We start from the raw sequence: 19,327 nt of genomic DNA, 5'->3' as shown, positions 1-19,327 counted from the left end.
AGAGGTTATCAACATGAGAAACAGATTTTGAGTAATTATTTCAAACTCAGAAATTCAGTTCTAATAAGAATTTAGTATATCCATGGCCTGCCTTCCTGAGTCACTGTGTTTTTCTCTTCAAAATCCAAATGAAAATTTCACTGCTTTTAGGGTAAACTGTGAAAATTATTGGTAGATGTAGGAACACAGGCTTATTTATTTTTATGAAACCCTAATTCAAGTTTAAAGTAATTCCAAGACATTAAATCTAGAATTCCCCGTTGTTCCTCAGTTTTCTTATTTCTAAATATTTATTTCTTAAAATGGGATGTGTGTGTGTGTGTAATTGTTGTATGTATTATTATTGGCACATAGTCAACCTTTTCCTTAATCTCTTATTAACACTTAAAAAAGAATAAACATTTACCTAACTTGATAACTAGAAGGATTTTTCCTCCAAGTGCTAATTCTGTTTGCCTGTTGTTTCTTTGGGACTTGGAGCAATTAGCATCTATGGGAAAACTTCCTGTATATCTAACACACTTCCCCCCTTTTAACCAATGTCTGTTTTCTTTTTTCTAAGTCTATTCTATTTGAAAGTTGTTTTTTTCCTTCTTTTGGTTTCTCTACTTCTCCCAGTGATTTCATTGTGATTCCTTTCAAGACTGTCTTTGAAAGCAAAATGCAATAACATTCAAAAACCATAAACTCTTCCTACCCCTGTTTTTCCTTCCTACCCTTCCTACTCCTTGTGGAGAGGGGGAGGGAAGGCTTTAAAGAAATAACCCTGTTGAAGGGAAGGGGTTGAAGACATTCTAGCTTCCCTAAGAGTAAAGGGCTAGGATACCAGGAGATCAAAGGAGGAAATAATTAGCATTCTTCAATATACAAGATTAATCACTTCTGCTCAGTGGTTATTAAAGGGAGGAAAGAAACCCAATGGGAACAATTTTGGTTATCTCGTGTTTTATACCCAATGCTAGTGCACAGTATTCCGTCCGCATACTACTGCACGTGGCCTAAAGAGCGAGCTGCGGATCATCGAATAATCATCCATTTCCAAATGGTCTAATGACAGCGTGTATAAAGGTGGCTCACTTAAAACCTTCCATTTACAGTCACAGGGGATCAAATGTTGCTAATTTGAAGTAGGCCACCCCATACAGTGCACCCTCCAAAACAACACCCTTCCACCGTTCATGCCGCATCTATTCCTTTTTCATTCACAGAAAATATTTGATATTTCAGAATCTTGTTCACACATTGACATGAAAATACTTTTCACCCAGAACTCCTCCATCTGAGACCCCGGGGATGTCAAATTTCTGTCATTTGCTTATGAAGCCAAGGGCAGTCCCCTGCATAACCCTTACCAAGGCCTACTTCTAACACTTCCCCAATCTTTCTGCGTGAGAGTATTGATCGCCGTAATTTATGTTCCTACGGCAGTGGGGTGGCTCTTCACGTCCGGAATCCCCTCACTTGCCCGCAGCGACTAATTGTCAAACCACCCCTGGCGCGGGCGGAATATCTCATCTGGGGGCCAAGTGTTTCCAGACTTTGTTCTCCGGCCTTAAAGATGAGGTGCCGGCGCTGAAAGCGACGGACACCAGGGTGGATTTCACCGTGTTGGGCCGCGTGGCGGGAGGAGTTGGCCGGCAGCGGAGGGTGCCCCACCTGTCGGCCCTCCAACCCTTCTCCGCCCCTCCGTTGGGTCGGTAGCGGCCCCTCCCTACCGCGAGCGCGGGGCCGAGGGTCTGCGGCAAGCGGCGCGCGCCGCGAACACCGGTCCCCCGCGGCAGTTGGGCTTGTGGGGCAGTAGAGCGGCTGGCGCGGCGCGCGCGGCGAAGACCCGGCCGGTCGCGGCGCAGGGGGCACGCGCTCCTGCGCTCGTTTGGTGCGCGCGCGCACGGCTCCGCCCCGCCCTCCCTGCGCGCTCCCGCCAGGTCCGCTCTCCTCCCCCACCCCCCGGCGCGGACGGGGTGGATCCAGCTCATTCCCCTCCCCCGAGCGGCGGCGGCGGGTGCTGAATGAGAGACGCCGACTCCTCGGGTCGCCGGGCGCTAGCCTAGGCGGTGGTGGCTGGCGGTGGCGGCGGCGGCGGTGGCGGCGACGGCGACGGCGACGACGAAGCCTGAAGCCGGCGTCGTCTTCCCATCCTTCGAGGCGACGGCCGCGGCTGCACAGGTCGGTGCTCTGGCCGCGGGCCCGGTGCGGAGCCTCGGCGGGCGGTGCGGGGGAGGGAAGGTGGGTGCGCTGCGCCCCCCGGGCGGCGCGGAGCTGCAGCGGCGGCGGCGCGGGGAATGGCGGCGGCTCCGGCGCTGCGGTGTGGAGCTGCTGGCCGCGGGCCCCGGGGCTGCCCGTCCTCGGCACGGAGAGGGGGCTGCGGGGCTCCGGCTGAGGGAGGAGGGCGCTGGGGGCCCGGGGCCGCGCCTCCCTCGGCGGCTCGCTCTCGGAGGCTGGAGGCGGCCGGGCGGTCCCCGCTCCCGGTCTCGGTGTCGAGGCCGGGGGCGCGGCGGCCCCCTGAGGCAGCCTCGCTCTCCCTCTTGGATGGCGAAAGCCCCTGGCCTCGGCCCGCGCTGCCCTAGCTGCCGGCTGCGCCTCAGCCTCCCTTCAGGTGAGCGGGAGTCGGGACCAACGCGCCGGGACCGCGGAGCCGGGCCACACCCCCTCCCCTGGCCCTGGCGCTGCGCCCCCAAAGCCGGCAGCTGAGCCGGCCTCCCGCGAACCCGCGCCCGCGGTCAGGGTGACCTGTTGCCGAGCTCCCGCAGCCCGGGTCCGCCGCCAGCCCGGGACCCGGAGAGGCTGGTCCTGCGCTGGCCTCGGGCCGGGCGCGCGGCGTGGTGCGGGGCCGGGGGCGCGGCCTGGGGTCGGGTTGTTGTACGGATGGGAGCGGGCGTATGGAGCAAAGAGATTCCGGAGGATCTGATCAAACACTTGCAAAGCCGTGATAGCAAAGCCGTGATATCTGTCTGCAAATATCTGGAATTCCATTGCAGTATGGGATTAGGTAGGCTCATAAACACCGGGTTTTGGAGGTGATTTGGCAGAAACCCGAGCCAAGCGTCAGGAGCTAATATCTGGAAAATAGCCATAAACCTGTGCGGAGCTAAATTACCCTCCCACCTACCCCCCTCGGAGCTCTTTTCCTGTAGCTGTGTGTTGTGTAGACGCAGGCCAGTTTCAGTGTACGTGGGCGTGTTTGGGAAGAAGCTGCGAGCTGATAGGAGGTACCTTAGTACAAATGTTAATTTGTTTGAACTGGGAGGGGAAAGGGAGGAGGAAGAAAGGGCACTGATGTTAACTGTGGAGGAGGGGCAATTGAAACACTAAATTCCTGTTTAAGAGAGCGCTAAAAAGGAGTATCTAATACCCGCTGTTTAAGACCGTAAAGTAGGAAACACAAGCAGCAATTAATTGTGTTTTATCTTTTATGTGCCCTGGATTTTTTTTTTTTTCTCCCTTCTGCAACGCTTGTAGTTTTTGTAGAGAGCCTTGTTTTTGTACCGGTGTTTATGAATTGATTTTGTTGTATTTTTGTATTCACCCGTCAGATCTACTCTTGTTTAAGTCTCTTAGAAGATGACCATCAGAATCTTGGGAAACTTCGATCCATGCATGTATATTATTGCACTCACAGATCACAGCTTGCTAGCCATAAAGCGTGTTCCACCCAGATAATTATGCTTGTGCAAGTTGGGTAGAATCATAAATGTAATGTATATTACTGTACTGTTACTGCTGAATATCTTACTGTAGACTTTAGAATTATGGAGGAACTTATCCAAACAGTGTTACCTTAATAAAAGTAACTTCTCTAATTCAGGCTTTGTGAGTATGAAGTTTATAATCTAGCTTTAAAAATTTGGAAAATAACTTGTCTTATTAGCTTAAAGATCAAATAAAGGATACTAGATGCCTTCTTGTATAAATAATTTCAGTGTAATTTATTTGAAGCTTGGTTTATTTTCCCTTTTTAAAATTCAATATAGTTTCGAAATAGTAAGATCTATTTTTTTTTTCTCATAATTTAACCTTTAATTAAGGACTTTGACTTTTCAAAATATTTTGTGTGGACTCCGGAAATGCTGTTCACTTTACCTAAATTATTCCATATCGCAACAGAACTCTAAAGATAGCTTTGGTTTATCAAGATTGCAGCATGCCTTTTCTAATATATGTGTATATTTTGATATTAGAAAGAAAGAAAATTTCTTGAGGAAAAAAAACTAAAAAACTGGCTTTGTGAATCTTTTACTTTGTGTGTTACACAACAGTAATAGAGTTGTGTTTTCAAATACATAGTATGTGTCTTTTTCAGTTTATTATGTCATTGTAATTGAGACTGTGGTTGTTTGTACCCAGTGATGGATATATATATATATATAAGTGAAAATGTTCTGTTGCAACTTAAAACATTTAAGCTTTAGTCTAGAATCCCAGTTTATTCATTCCATCATTCATTCATTCATTCCACAGATATTTATTGAGTACATATTTGGTGCCAGTTAGGTGCTTCCGTATTTTTGATACAACCGAGGAAAAGACAGGTTTGTGCTCTGGTGGAGTTTAAAGACTAAATGGGTAAATAGTCTATTACTCATTGTCAGATAATGCTGTTTGTTTAATGTTAGTTTTAAAGTTTAAGAAGTAAAAACTCCTGTGATGAGTTTTGGTTAAGGATATTGTTTGTGTTTTTTCCTTCTAAGAGTGGGAATTATTACTGAGTGAACAAAAGCATTAAGACAGTTGTTTAAGAAATATGCTGAGGTTTGTATACATTGGTTATCTGGTTCCCAAGTATAACCAAAAATAAATACTCTACCTGAAGTCAGATGATGTGCAGTTTGCATGTGGTTAAACAACTTTAGTCTTTTGGTTTGCATAGTTAAATATTTGCTAAAAATAGTCTCTCTTGGCACTTACTTGTTTATGAGGAAGTCTAATTTTTTTTAAGTCTGAATTTTTAAAAACATCATCTTTTCTTGGAACGCCTGGGAGGCTCAGCCTGTTAAGCCTCTGCTTTCAGCTCAGGTCCTGATCCCAGGGGTCCAGGGATGGAGTCCTGCTTTTGGCTCCCTGCTCAGCGGAGAGCCTGTTTCTCCTCTGCCTACCTCTCCCCCTGCTTGTGCTCTGACAAATAAATACAGTCTTAAAAAAAAAAAAAAGTCTTAAAAAAAACAAACAAACCACGTTTTATTTTTCTGGCTGTGTATGTGAGTGGACCAGTGTCGCACTCTTTTTCCATAGACTCTGATAGCCATTATTGCTGAAATTGAAAAATTTGAGAGTGACAGTTTTCTTTATTGTTTAAAATATGATTATTGGTGTAGTTCTTTGTGATCACAAAGTTTTTTAATACGTATTATTGATACTTAAGTATATGGGTACTTCTCATTGACAGGACTGCTAACTTTGTTGTTGTTTGAAAGAGCTACTTATTTTAGCGTGCACGCGCATGAGTGCGTGCTTCCGAGGGGACGGGCCGAGGGAGAGGGAAGATAGAGAACCCCCAAGCGGACTCCTGCCAAATGAAGCCCTTGTGGGGTTCAGTCCCAGGACCTGGAGATCATGACCCCAGGCAAAATCAAGAGTTGGATGCTCAACTGACTGAGCCACCCAGGCACCCCCCAGGACTGCTGTCTTTGTAGGCACTATTATCTCTATTTTAGATGTGAAAGCACAAGGCCGGTAAGCAAGCAGTCATCCCAAACCTGAGTTGTAGCTGTTACTGTACTGCAGTATTCCATTTTAGGACGGTAGAGCTTGGTGGGGAGAGCATCAACATTAGTGCGTACAGTAGTTACTGGTCTGCTTTTCCAGAAATTTCTAAACAACATTTAAACTTTAAACCCTACTCTTAATTGAAACAGTTAGTTGAATTTACTTTCTTTTTGCGAGTTAAACTTTAAAACCTATTTAAAATCCAAAAGTATCGCTGTTACAGGATTTCTTCTCCTTTGTTGCCCCCAGTTCTTGGTCAAGAATGAAGAGGTAGACCAGAAGAAGAATGGTGGGCAGCAAACCTTATTGAGTGATAGTACAAAGCTCCCGACGCGGGAGGGGACCCAAGAGGGTTGCTGATTTGGCATTTAGATTTAGGGTATTTTCCTTGTTGTTTGAGCACGTGTGTGTGTGTGTGTGTGTGTGTGTGTGTGTGTGTATGTGTGTATGTGTATATGAGAGAGAGAGAGAGAGCATGAGAGATTGTGAACGGGGGAGGAGAAGAGGGAGTAGCAGACTCTGCAGAGCAGGGAGCCCTGTGCCAGTCCCGATGCGGGACTTAGTCCCAAGACCCTGGGATCGTGACCTGAGCCAAAGGCAGATGCTTAACTGAGCCACCCAGGCACCCCTAGAACTAGGGGTTTTTATGGGCTTGTTGGCAGGCGGTGTTTTAATCTGATTAACTCTCCCTGCGCCTGTCATCCAATCAGGTTTTTGTCATCTACCTATCAGTGGGAGAGGTGGTGGGCTCCTTATAAAATCCTTCTAAGGGTGGTTTCCTCTTGGGGCTGCGGAGTTTGTCCCTGCCTGCCTTTCTTCTGTCATTCATTATCACTTACTTTGCTGTATAAAAAAGACACAGATAGTTTTGGTGTACTTTTAAGTATAAGTATTTTGAGAATAAGATACATTAAAATCCTACTTTTTGAATATAAGGTTCTATTGTATAACAACCATATTTGGGATAAAGTTATCCCTTCAACCTTAATACATTTTTTTAGTTACTCAATTCTCAGTGAGAAGATAATTCAAGAGGTTGAAACTCTACCTCAGCCCTCTGAGTGAGGGTCCTTTGAAAGGAAAGTGAATGTTTTGCATTACCCTATAAATTGTTTCTTTAAAGGCGTCTTATTCCCAGTGTTTAGTGTTCAGTCATAGTGAGAGAATGAAGATCGGATATGATAAATTTTGGTAACTTGGAATTAAACTGAAATCCTTCTTGAATAATTTGTTGAGCTTTTGATTTAGGAAAACTTCTAACTACATAGTTAAAATACAAACATCTACATATTCTATAGAAAAAAGTTTGAGTATAAATTTATGTGGTAACTTTAATACATAATGGCTAGCTATGGATATAGGAAGAGTATAAATAGAGGTGTTCCTGTGACTTAGGTCAAGGGTGCCTAGCTATTTAGGTGCCACTACTGAGAACTTCTGGTGTAGGCTCTTGAATGATACTTTGCTTTGGAGTATGAGAGGCTTAAAATGATGCTCTCACCTTGAACTTAATTGATAGCCTCCTGTAATCCTACTTTCATGACGTTTTCTCAAAACACATTTTCATTTTTAGGTTGATTTCCTTTTTGCTGATTCTTGGAAGGACCCCTTTTCTGAAAACCCTACTGAAGTAGCATCCTTATCACACTCTACCCTTACCTTTATTTTTCTTCACAACATTAATTTAGCGGACATTATAGCATACATTAATTTATTATTTTCTTCCCTTTGGATATAAGCTTCATGAGGGCAAGGGCTTTTTTCCTGCACTATTGTGTTCCTAGCACCTAGAAAAGTACTTAGCACATAGTCAATACCTAGGTAATATTTGTGGTGAGTGAATTAACTGACCTTAAATGACACAAAACCCTTTTTTGTTTGTTTGTTTTAAAAACAAACACATTAATTGTTGACTTTAAATAATACAACTGCAGTTAAAAAGAAAATCGTACTACAGTACTTAAAATGAAAAACACCATTCCCTGCTTCGTCTTGGTATAACTTTCCTCTTATGTTCTGCTCTCAGAGCAATCAGTTTTGATACTTTTAGGTGTTTCTTCTGATATTTACTCCCATAGTTTAAAATACTTTTTGTTTTTCAATTTTAGATACTATCTCCTGGCTTGCTACTGTGGGAGTTGAGTCTGTGCTTTAGGATTCTTAGGCCATCTTGAACATCTTCTTTTATCTCCCAGTATATCATGCTTTTGGTTAAAGCATGTTCACTTTTCACATTATTATGACCTTGTAATATGTTCACCATTGAACTTTGCAGTGTACTATGATGATATTTCTTGGAGTAAAAATTTTTTCTTTTAAAGTTTTGCTTTAGTTTCCCATTTTTTTTTTAAGATGCTTTCCCAGTATGTTTAAGCACATCAGATATTTGATTGCTCAGTTTTTTAAAAATTGGGAAAAACCTTAGGTCTTTCTGTGCTTTTGCTCAAATCTACACGGTGGTTCTCCACCTCTGCCACCCAGGTTTAGCCCATGATTTGCCTTCAGGATTCTGAGTTCTGTCTTTTGCCTGTGTCAGAGCCTGTGGTCTCCAGATCCATGCCTTCCTTTTTCTTCATTTATACCTCTGTTTTAGAGAGATGCATTACTCTGTAACTTTCAAGAGAGAATGTATGAGGAGGTGAAATTTTTGAGATGTTTGTATGGCTGAAAATAGCTTGCTTCCATGCTAATACCTGGCTAATAATTTGGCTGGTTTGGGTATAGAATTCTAAGGTAGAAGAATTTTCCCTGAAGATTTAAGGGATTGCCTTATAATTTTCTAGTTTCAAGTAGTTGTTCGAGAGTCTTATGCCATTCAGTCTTCATCCTTTATAGGTGACCTCTCCCTGTTAAGATCCTTTTTTTTTTTTTGGTCATGAGTATATCTGATACATCACTGATACTGTATGTTTCTTGTGTGGATTTTACTTTATTTCTTGCGCATGGAACTTAATGGGCCCTTGCAACCAGCTGTGCCCATATTAGATGAGAGATAATCTATAGTGGTCAGCAAAGTTTTCTTCAAAGGGCTAGATAGTAAGGCTTTGTGGGCAGAATAGTCTCTGTTACTATTACTCAGCTTTACTTTAATAGCCTGAAAGCAGCCGTAGAGAGCATGGGCATGGTTTGCTGACTCCTGATCTATGTGCACAGGTGGAAGGATTAGCCTTTGCTTTAATAGGAGTACGGAGAGGTTATAGAAACAGGAGAGAAGATGGAATATAGTTGACCCTTGAACAACACAGAGGTTGGGGCGCCAACTTCTGTGCCATCCAGAAGTCATATATGACCTTTGACTTCCCCAAAACTTAACTACTAATAGCCTGTAGTTGACAGGAAACCTTACTAATAATATAAACAGCCAACACATATTTTGTATATTGATATGAATTATATATACATTCTTAAAGTAAGCTACACACAAAAAATGTTACTAAGAAAATTGTAAGAGAAAATACATTTACAGTACTGTACTGTATTTATTGGAAAAAAATCCACATATAAGTAAGTGGACCCACATAGTCAACCTTGTGTTGTTGAGGGGTCTGCTGTTTATACGCGCAGACATGATAGTGGTGGCTTGGGCAAGGTTTCACCTAAGGAAAATAAGGTCACTGGTTGAGGATAAGGAAGAATAGGAGTCTATATTAGGGGTTTGAAAAGAGGGAAAAATACATGATATAGTCCTTTTTTTTTTTAAAAGATTTTATTTATTTATTTGACAGAGATTATAAGTAGGCAGAGAGGCAGGCAGAGAGAGAGAGGAGGAAGCAGGCTCCTTGCTGAGCATAGAGTCCAATGCAGGGCTCGATCACAGGACCCTGGGATCATGACCTGAGCCAAAGGCAGAGGCTTTAACCCACTGAGCCACCCAGGCACCCCTATAGTCCTCTTTCAGAGAGTGGAAAAGAGAACAGAACAGAATGGGGAAATACAGTGTGATTGCCGGGCAGCAGCGTGAAGGGCCCGCTTGAATGTCATGTCCCTGACTTTTACTAGGAATACATCTAACATCTCGTCATTGTAAGATATCTTACTTTAGGTTTTTTTTTTTTTTTTTTTAGATAGGGTTATTTTATTTATCTCATCAGAAATATTTTCATATGTGATATGTACGTATATGTGTATATATTTTAACGCATACAAATTTAGCCTATATAATGCTTATATCTAGAGCAATGCCAAAAGAAAGTACTATAATTTTTTCTCCACGTGCAGATTTTGATTTAAGAATCATTCATTTGGGCGCTTGGGTGGCTCAGTTGCTTAAGCAACTGCCTTCAGCTCAGGTCATGATCCTGGAGTCCTGGGATCGAGTTCCGCATCTGGCTGCCTCTGTTTGGCAGGGAGTCTTTTTCTCCCTCTGACCTATCTCCTCTCATGCTCTTTCTCTCTCAATCTCTTTCTCAAATAAATAAATAATCTTTTTTTTTTTTTTAAAGAGTTACTCATTTATCTGTTCATTTTAAAAAAGTCTTGGGGGGTGCCTGGGTGGCTCAGTGGGTTAAGCGTCTGCCTTTGGTTCGAGTCCTGGGATCGAGCCCGCTCAGCGTGGAGTCTGCTTCTCCCTCTCTCTGTTGCTCCCCTTGCTTGTGCTTTCTCTTGCTCGCTCTCCTCTCTGTCAGGTAAATAAATAAATAAAATCTTAAAAAATGAAAGTCTTGGAGCAAGGCATTTGAGTGGCACAGTTGGTTGAGCCTCAACTCTTGGTTTCAGCTCCAGTTGTAATCTCAGGGTTGTGAGATAGAGCCCTGCGTGGGGCTTCCTGCTCAGCAAGGAGTCTACTTCAGATTCTCTCTCTCTCTCTCTCAACTAAATAAATAAGTCTTAGAAAATGTCCCATGACAGGGCGCCTGGGTGCCCTGTAATGGAGCATGGAGTCGGTTAAGCATCTGTCTTCTGCTGGGGTCATGATCCCAGGGTCCTGGGTTCTGAGGTGATGAAAATGTTCTAAAATTGAGTGGTGATGGTTTTACTTAACTATTGAATCATGCAATTTATTTTTTAAAGTTTCAATTCCAGTATAGTTAACATGAAGTGTCATATTAGTTTCAGGTATACAATATAGTGATTCAGCAATTCAGTACATTAGTAAGTGCCCATCATGATAAATGTATTCTTAATCTTCTGAATTACACACTTTAAACAGGTGAGTTGTTATGGTATGCAAATTATATCTTAATAAAGCTGTTAAAAAAATAAGTTATGGCAAAAGTAATCAGTGATGTGAGGACATTGCCATCATATTTGAGAAAAGCATGATGCAGAGGAATATATAAAGTATCTCATTTTTTGTAAAACAACAAAAACCTAATGTATGTGTATTTGTGCATGTGTGTGTAAGTGATCCAGGTGATCTAGTAAGGGTGGAAAAATGTTGCACACTAAGTATAAAGGTTTGTTACTAGTTGGGCTTAGGTGAGGAGAGGGAGAGAAAAAAGGGAAAAAAATAACTGAAAGGAAAAGGGATTAATTTAGGGGGAAAAAAAACAGCATATGTAACATAATCTCAGTTATGTAAAACATAAATCTTAAAATGAAAATGGTAGCTGTGTATGTGGTGAGATACCAGATTTTTTTCTTGTATTTTTCTGGGTTGTCTGATCCTTTTTATTAATAGAAATGTCTAAAACAAAGTTAGGAGACAGTGCAAATAAAATAAGTTGTGAAACCTGAAAAAATGTAACTGCTTTTTTTCATAACTCCCAATAAGACACAATCCAAATGTCCATCGACAACAAAATGGACGGATAATATGTACTATGCTTTATATTGGAATACTACACATCAGCGAAAAAGAAGGACTACTGCCCTTCCTAGGAAGTATGGGTAAATATCACAAACAAAATATTGAGCAGAAGAAGGCAGACACAGAGTATATACTGTATGATTCTTTTATTTTGAAGTTCAGGAAGAGGTCAAACTCACCTGTGTTGATAAAGTCAGGGTAGGGTTTAGGGGTTGAGACTAGAGAGGAGCAAGACTTCTAGAGTACTGGAAAAGTTCTGTTGTTCGTATAATGGTGGTTACATGGGTGGCTATATAGTAAAAATTTCTTTTTTTTTTTTAAAAAAAGGTTTTATTTATTTATTTGACAGAGATCACAAGTAGGTGGAGAGGTAGGCAGAGAGAGAGAGAGAGAGAGAGGGAGGGAAGCAGGCTCCCTGTTGCGCAGAGAGCCCGATGTGGGACTGGATCCCAGGACTCTGAGATCATGACCCGAGCCGAAGGCAGCGGCTTAACCCACTGAGCCACCCAGGTGCCCCTATAGTAAAAATTTCTTGAACAATGTACCTTACATAAGTACACATTGTAGTCTTCTAAAACTCAATTAAAAAAAAGATTTTTAAAATCTGGTCCTCGTATAAAAAGCCTTTGTATAGGGACGCCTGGGTGGCTCAGTGGGTTAAAGCCTCTGCCTTCAGCTCAGGTCATGATCCCAGGGTTCTGGGATTGAGCCCCTCATTGGGCTCTCTGCTCCGCGGGGAACCTGCTCCCTCCCTCTCTCTGCCTGCCTCTCTGCCTACTTGTGATCTCTATCAAATAAATAAATAAAATCTTAAAAAACAACAACAAAACCCCCCTTTATATATTTGCCAGTTATATTTCAGTTAAAAACAAATAGAAAAAATTTTAAAATTAAAACAAGGGGGGGAAATAGTCTTTGTGTACTTCCAGGAATACTTACATGACTTTCAAAGACATTTTCTCTATACTATTATTTTTAATGGTTGCATACTATCACATTATGTAGATGTATAACTTCTTTTAGGCAACATTTTTTTAAGGCAATCCCTTGATGGATGTATAGGTTGTTTCTAACTTTTACATATTATAAATGGTGAAAGTTAGCATCTTTTTAAAATAAGCCTTCCTGTACTTTTCTGATCATTTCCCTTATGAATTCCTAAAACAAGGGTTGCTTGTTTGGCAGTTAAGTACATTTGAATTCTTTCCCATTGTGTGTAAGTGTCTATGTACGCTATCACTGATTTGATGGTAAGCTTTAAAAGCACACATATTGATCTCTTTTGTGATAAATGCTTCCTGTTTTAATTTGCAGTTTTAAACATTTGCAGTGGAATTTTCATTTTCATGTTTTTGGTTGGTTCTACATTCTCCAGCTTCCTTTTTTTTTTTTTTTTTTTTTACCCTGTTTTCTTATATTCTTTTAAAAGCAAAGTCTTTTTTTTTTTTTTAAGATTTTATTTATTTATTTGACAGCTAGGGGGAGAGAGAGAGCACAAGCAGGGGGTGCAGCGGAGAGGGAGAATCAGACTCTGTCAGCAGGGAGCCTGATGTGGGGATCTATTCCTGGACCCTGGGATTGTGATCTGAGTCCAAGGCCGACACTTAACCAACTGAGACACCCAGGTGCCCTTGATTTAAAATCTTTTAATGAAATAAATCAGATACACAAAAAGTATATAGACTAGTACAGTTAACCCCTAACTTAAATGATATATAACCAGTGGAGTGGAAACACCCTCTTAGTTAACTTTAATTAACATGTAAGAGCTTTTTATTTATTAAGAATATTTAGTCATTTGTTTTAGATGTTTCCCCTGTTTTATTTTGTCTATTCAGTATCTTACTGAGTCTAAGATGGCTTTAGTTGTAAGATAACACTATTTTATGTACAACTAAGAATAAATATATGCTTATGCTATCAGTTAAACCATGACATACTTGATTTTAAGAGACATCCTGATTTCAGAGTTGTTAAAAGGTGAGAATATACATATCTTAGAATTGATGAAATAATGTTCACTGTGTGTGTCTTATATTTTCTTTAGTCAGTTATATCAGTATCTTGTTTCTGTTGTTAGTCTAGAAAGACTTTGCAATGCCAAGATTTTTTTTTTAATCACGTATGTTTACTTCTAGTATTTTTATGGCTTAAATGTTTTTCATCTTTAATTCATCCAACTTACTTTATAGTTCTTGTGTTTATCCAGTTGGATAGCCAAGTGTCATAAAGATGATGCCTCTAATGATTTTCTTTTATTTATTTATTTATTTTTTAAAGATTTTATTTATTTGTCAGAGAGAGAGAGGAGCGAGAGTGAGCACAAGCAGACAGAGTGGCAGTCAGAGGCAGAGGGAGAAGCAGGCTCCCTGCCGAGCAAGGAGCCTGATGTGGGACTCGATCCCAGGTTGCTGGGATCAATACCTGAGCCGAAGGCAGCCGCTTAACCAACTGAGCCACCCAGGCATCCCCACTAATGATTTTTTGAACAAGGAATGATATACTTCAATGTGCTTGCTTGAGAAACATTAATATGCCTGTGGATTTTGGTTGGGTCTAGTATCATTTGCATTTTCTATTAAATGTGCATCCTAACTTAGAGTTTAATTTTCATTGAAAGGAATGTGAATGTCAAAACTATGATTTCATGTTACCTTAAAATTCTAATAATGCATTTGAGTGTTCTTGGAATCAGTCAAATAATTTTATAATTTTGATTTAAAATATTTATTTATTTATTTATTTATTTATTTTGTTGCAACGTAGACAGTGGCTTTAATCCTGTGCTTAAAGTTTGTATGAATCTGGACAAGTTTCTTTACACTCAGTTTACCAATTTATATCTGGGCATAAGAGTATCTTCTCATAGGATCATTGTAAGGATTAAATGAGAGAGTGTAAGCAATCTATTTAGCTGAATTAGTTCTTCACTCTTCCTCTTTCAGGACCTTGAAGATCAAGTGTAAACACAGCTCTCATATCTGGGGTTACTCTAGATCTCTAGGGTTACTGAAGTAAATTATTTGTTAGACCTCTTCCAGTCCTTATTTAGATTTCTGAGATTTGACTAGAACATTTCTGGCCAGGGAATTAGTATGTAAGTTTGATCAACATAGCTTATAAAAGAATGATCTGTAAGTTGTCACTAGGATAAACTCCGCTACTTTTCAGTTTTGATTTGTGGTTGTAGTTTTTGTAACTTTATGTGATTTAGATCCTGTCTCTTAAAGCTGGGGAGACCAGGGAAGTCTACTAAAAGAGTAATGTTTTGAGGATATCTTACAGATAAGAAACTGCACTTTTGACTTGCTTGTTTTTATCGATAGTAGTTTCGAATATTTTAGATAGGCACAGTACTGTGTTATCGTCGAGTTTTAAAATCTTTGGCCTTGCGCTCACTTACATCTTCTTGGTGAAAGATGAAATCTTACATGTGAAATCACAGTAAATAGCATAAGACCATATGTAGTTATGTGTCAGATTGAAGAGCTGTTGACAGAGGAGAGGAGACTTGGTGAGGGGAGGGCCAGAGTGTTCCTTAATGAATGTGTTTCATTGGGCACCTCGGTGGCTCAGTTGGTTGGGGGTCCAGTTCTTGATTTCAGCTCAGGCCATGATCTCTCATGGTTGTGGGATTGAGCCCTGCATTGGGCTCTGTGCTGGACATGGAGCCTACTGTACAAGATCCTCCTCCTCTTTCCTCCTCTCTCTCTCTTCCCCTTTCTTTAAAAAAAAAAGAATGTTTAATTAAGTATAAAGAGTATAATTAGGAAACCAGTACAACTGAAGAGAACACAATAAGAATTAGTTTTTTGGGCATGGTTTGGATTGAAGAGTTTATTTGCAATGGGGTGGAAAATAGTTACATTTGATAAGGTGGGACAGGATTATTATAAGGTGGGATGAGAAAAGAATTGGGCATTTATACTGGGAGAAGCACAAAATTTCAAGTGAGAAATCATGAGGTGTGAAAGAGAGACAAGCCCAGAGCAAGAGATTGAAGATTCTGATTTCTGGCTCTATGGATACTCTTCCATTATTCTAGTACTTCCATGTTTCCTGCCCTTCTTGAGACCACATCCCGTTTTTTCCCAGGAAAGAGTACAGGCTTTGGTGTCAGACTTTTGGCGGTAGAATTCTGGCTGTATTCTTTTTTTTTTTTTTTTAAGATTTTATTAATTTATTTGACAGATCACAAGTAGGCAAAGAGCCAGGCAGAGAAGTAGAGGGGAAGCAGGCTCCCCGCCGAGGGGAGAGCCCAATGTGGGGCTCGATCCCAGGACTGGAGATCATGACCTGAGCCGAAGGCAGAGGCTCAACCCACTGAGCCACCCAGGCGCCTCCGAATTCTGGCTGTATTCTTTACTAACTTGTGGCCTTGGGCTGGTTAACTTCTCTGTCGCAGTCCTCATCTATAATATGAGCATCATAAATAATAGCTTTCTTTATAGGTTTGATACGAAGATTAAATGAGATGACACAAAGCTTTTAGAATAATGCTAAGCGTATAACAAATATTCAATAAATAGCATATCTGTATGATGTTGTGTATCATATACATGTCATAGACATATATAATGCTACTTGGGGTAACTTGAATTTCTTACAGCTTAAAGAACCTAAGAAGTTAATTTTCTTGCACATTCACTTAGAGTAGGGCAACCCAGGTGTAGGCAGGGTAAGAAATAGTATTTTAGGTATACAGCATTAAAAATATGCTGTCTTAAGTAATTTGACTTTCTTGCTGTCTTAAGTAATTCTGGTTAGTATACTGTTAGAAGATTTTTTTTTTAAGATTTTATTTATTTATTTGACAGAGAGAGATCACAAGTAGGCAGAGAGGCAGGCAGAGAGAGAGGAAGGGAAGCAAAGCAGGCTCCCTGCTGAGCAGAGAGCCCGATGTGGGACTCGATCCCAGGACCCCGAGATCATGACCTGAGCCGAAGGCAACGGCTTAACCACTGAGCCACCCAAGTGCCCCCTGTTAGAAGATTTTTATACTGCACTTGAAGTGGTATAATAATCACTTAAAGGTACACCATGTAAGTTAAAGGATGTATACCATAAATCCTAAAGCAATCCTATTTTTTTTTTAAAGATTTTATTTATTTATTTGACAGAGAGAGATCACAAGTAAGCAGAGAGGCAGGCAGAGAGAGAGGAGGAAGCAGGCTCCCTGCTGAGGAGAGAGCCTGATGCAGGGCTTGATCCCCGACCCCGGGATCATGACCTGAGCCGAAGGCAGAGGCTTTAACCCACGGAGCCACCCAGGCACCCCAGCAATCCTATTTTTTAAAAAGTTATAGATTACTCCAACAAAGGAGATAAAGTGGAATCAGAAAGTGTAGTTACTTAAAAAAACAAAAACCAAAACAACAACAAAAAGAAAATACAGTGTTTTAATCCAAAAGAAGGCATTAAAAGGGGAAAAAAGTACATGGAATAAATACGAAAAAATAGCAAGATGATAGACTTACACCTAACCATATCGATAATCATGTCAAATATAAAAGGTCTGAAAATACTGGTTAAAAGGCAGAGATTGTCAGATTAGCTAAAAAAGCAAGACCTAACTATATATCCTTGACTATAAGAAACGTATTTTATTTTTTAAATTTTATTTATTTGTCAGAGAGTGAGTGAGCGAGAGAGCACAATTAGTGGGAGCAGCAGGCAGAGGGAGAAGCAGACTCTGCACTGAGCAGGAAGCCCGATGAGGGACTTAATCCCAAGACCCTGGAATCATGACCTGAGCCGGAGGCAGACACTTAACTGACTGAGCCACCCAGGCATCCCAAGAAACATATTTTAAATTTAAAAGTGCAAATAGGTTAAAAGTAAACACTGGAAAAGGATATACCATACTTAAACAATAGACAGAAGTAAGAATGGCTGTATTAATATTAGACAAAGTAGACTTCATTTGGAGCAAGGAATATTTCCAAGGATAAAGGATATTGTTACATAATGATAAAGAAGTTGGTTAATTAAGAGGACATAACAGTTCTAAATATTTTTTGCCTCTAATAAGAGAATTTCAAAAATACATTAAAAATTGATACAGCTCCGAAGAGAAGTAGTCAAATTCTCAATTTTAGTTGGAGATTTCAGTACCCTTCTCTGGATATTGAAAATCACAAAGATATAGAGGACTTGAAAAATAGTGTAAACCAATTTGACCTAATTAACATTTATGGATATTTCTTTTTTTTTTAATATATTTTATTTATTTATTTGACAGAGATCACAAGTAGGCCTAGAGGCAGGGAGAGAGAGAGGAAAGGAAGCAGGCTCCCTGCTGGGCAGAGAGCCTGATGTGGGGCTCTATCCCAGGACCCTGGGATCATGACCTGAGCCGAAGGCAGAGGCTTTAATCCACTGAGCCACCCAGGTGCCCCATTTATGGATATTTCTAACAACACCCGAGTATTCTTCTCAGTTCTTTTTGTTTGTTTTTTGTTTTGGGGCCTCTTCTCAATTCTTCTTAAGTACATTTTCCATGATGGGCCATATTTTGGGCCATAAAACAAGTCTCAGTAATTTAAAAGGATTGAGAATATATGTTCTCTAATCAGTGGAATTAAATTAGAAATTGTTAGCAAAAAACTGGAAATTTTATGAATACTTGTAAAACTAAATAATATAATTATAAATAACCTGTGGGTCAAAGGATAGATCAGAAGGAAATTAAAAAGTATTACGTACTAAATGAAAACACAACACACCAAAATTCATGAGCTGCCACTAAATACCTAGGAAGGAATTTACAGCACTGAATGCCTATATTAGAAAAGAAAAAAGACCTGAAATTAATTACCCCCACTTCCACCTTAAGAAATTAGAAAACAAGCAGTTTAAACCAGAGTAATTGAAAAGAAATGGTTAAGATCAGTGTGGGGGAAAGATATAGAAAACAGAAAAACAGTAGACAAAATCAGTGAAACCAAAAACGGTTTCTTTGGGAAGTTCCATACAATGAATAAAGCTTTAACCAGACTGGCTAGTTTCAGGAATGACAGAAGTGACAACACTACAGATTCTAGACAATAAAAGGGAATATTTTAAACGTTATGCTTATAAGTTTTACAACAAAGATGAAATGGACAAATTCTTCAAAAGACACATACTACTAAACTTCACTAAAGAGGGAATAGATGGTGTGCTGCGTGGCTCAGTCACTTGAGCATCTGTCTTTTGGCTCAACTCATGATCGCAGGGTCCTGGGTCTAAGTCCCATGTCAGGCTCCCTGCTCAGTGGGGAGTCTGCTTCTCCTTCTCCCACTCTCTCTCTGCAGCTCCCCCTGCTTATATTCTCTCACTTGCTCTTTTGCTCTCTCAAATAAATAAAATCTGTAAAAAAAAAAATTAGAAGGAATAGACAACCTGAGTGGTCTTGTCTCTGTTAAAGACTTCAATTCTGTTAAAATATTCCCACCAAAAAAACTAGGCCTGGATAGCTTCACAAGTGAATTCTAAATATTTAAGGAGCAAATTATAGTCATTCTAAACAAATACTTTCAGAAAATTGCAGAGAAAGAAATACTTCTTAACTGACCTTTACCTATAAAGGCTGACATTACCTTTATATTCAAACTAGATAAAGACAGGAGGAGAAAAGAAGAGACTACACAGAAATGTCCCACATGAGCACACATGCACAAATTCTAAACAAATTATAGCAAATGGAGTGTAACCATTTTTAAAACAAAACATCATGACCAGGTAGGGTTTATTCCAGGAATGCAAGGTTAATTTAGCATTTAAAAAGTAATCAATGTAATGTTAACCAGCTAAAAAAGAAAAGCAGTGTGGTTCAATAAATGCAGAAAGAAAAATCATTTGATAATCTTACCTCCATTCCAGATAGTAACTGAG

The 19,327-nt window shown here is 40.4% G+C and overlaps 1 protein-coding gene across 2 annotated transcripts in view; it reads left to right on the top strand.

Annotated features, from left to right (window-relative positions):
- Positions 1–1,924: 1,924 nt before the first annotated feature.
- Positions 1,925–19,327, top strand: part of LOC111150663 (Ral GEF with PH domain and SH3 binding motif 2) — a 156,222-nt gene continuing 138,819 nt past the window's right edge. For both annotated transcript variants that reach the window (XM_022508175.1, XM_022508174.1), the window contains exon 1: positions 1,925–2,166. The gene's annotated coding sequence lies outside the window, so the exon portion shown is untranslated. The remainder of the gene's footprint in view (positions 2,167–19,327) is intronic.

The sequence above is a fragment of the Enhydra lutris genome, unplaced genomic scaffold (assembly GCF_002288905.1).
Source record: "Enhydra lutris kenyoni isolate GAN:26980312 unplaced genomic scaffold, ASM228890v2 scaffoldscaffold24, whole genome shotgun sequence".
In the NCBI taxonomy this organism is placed as follows: Eukaryota; Metazoa; Chordata; class Mammalia; order Carnivora; family Mustelidae; genus Enhydra; species Enhydra lutris.
This window is presented reverse-complemented; position numbering and strand designations above follow the sequence as displayed.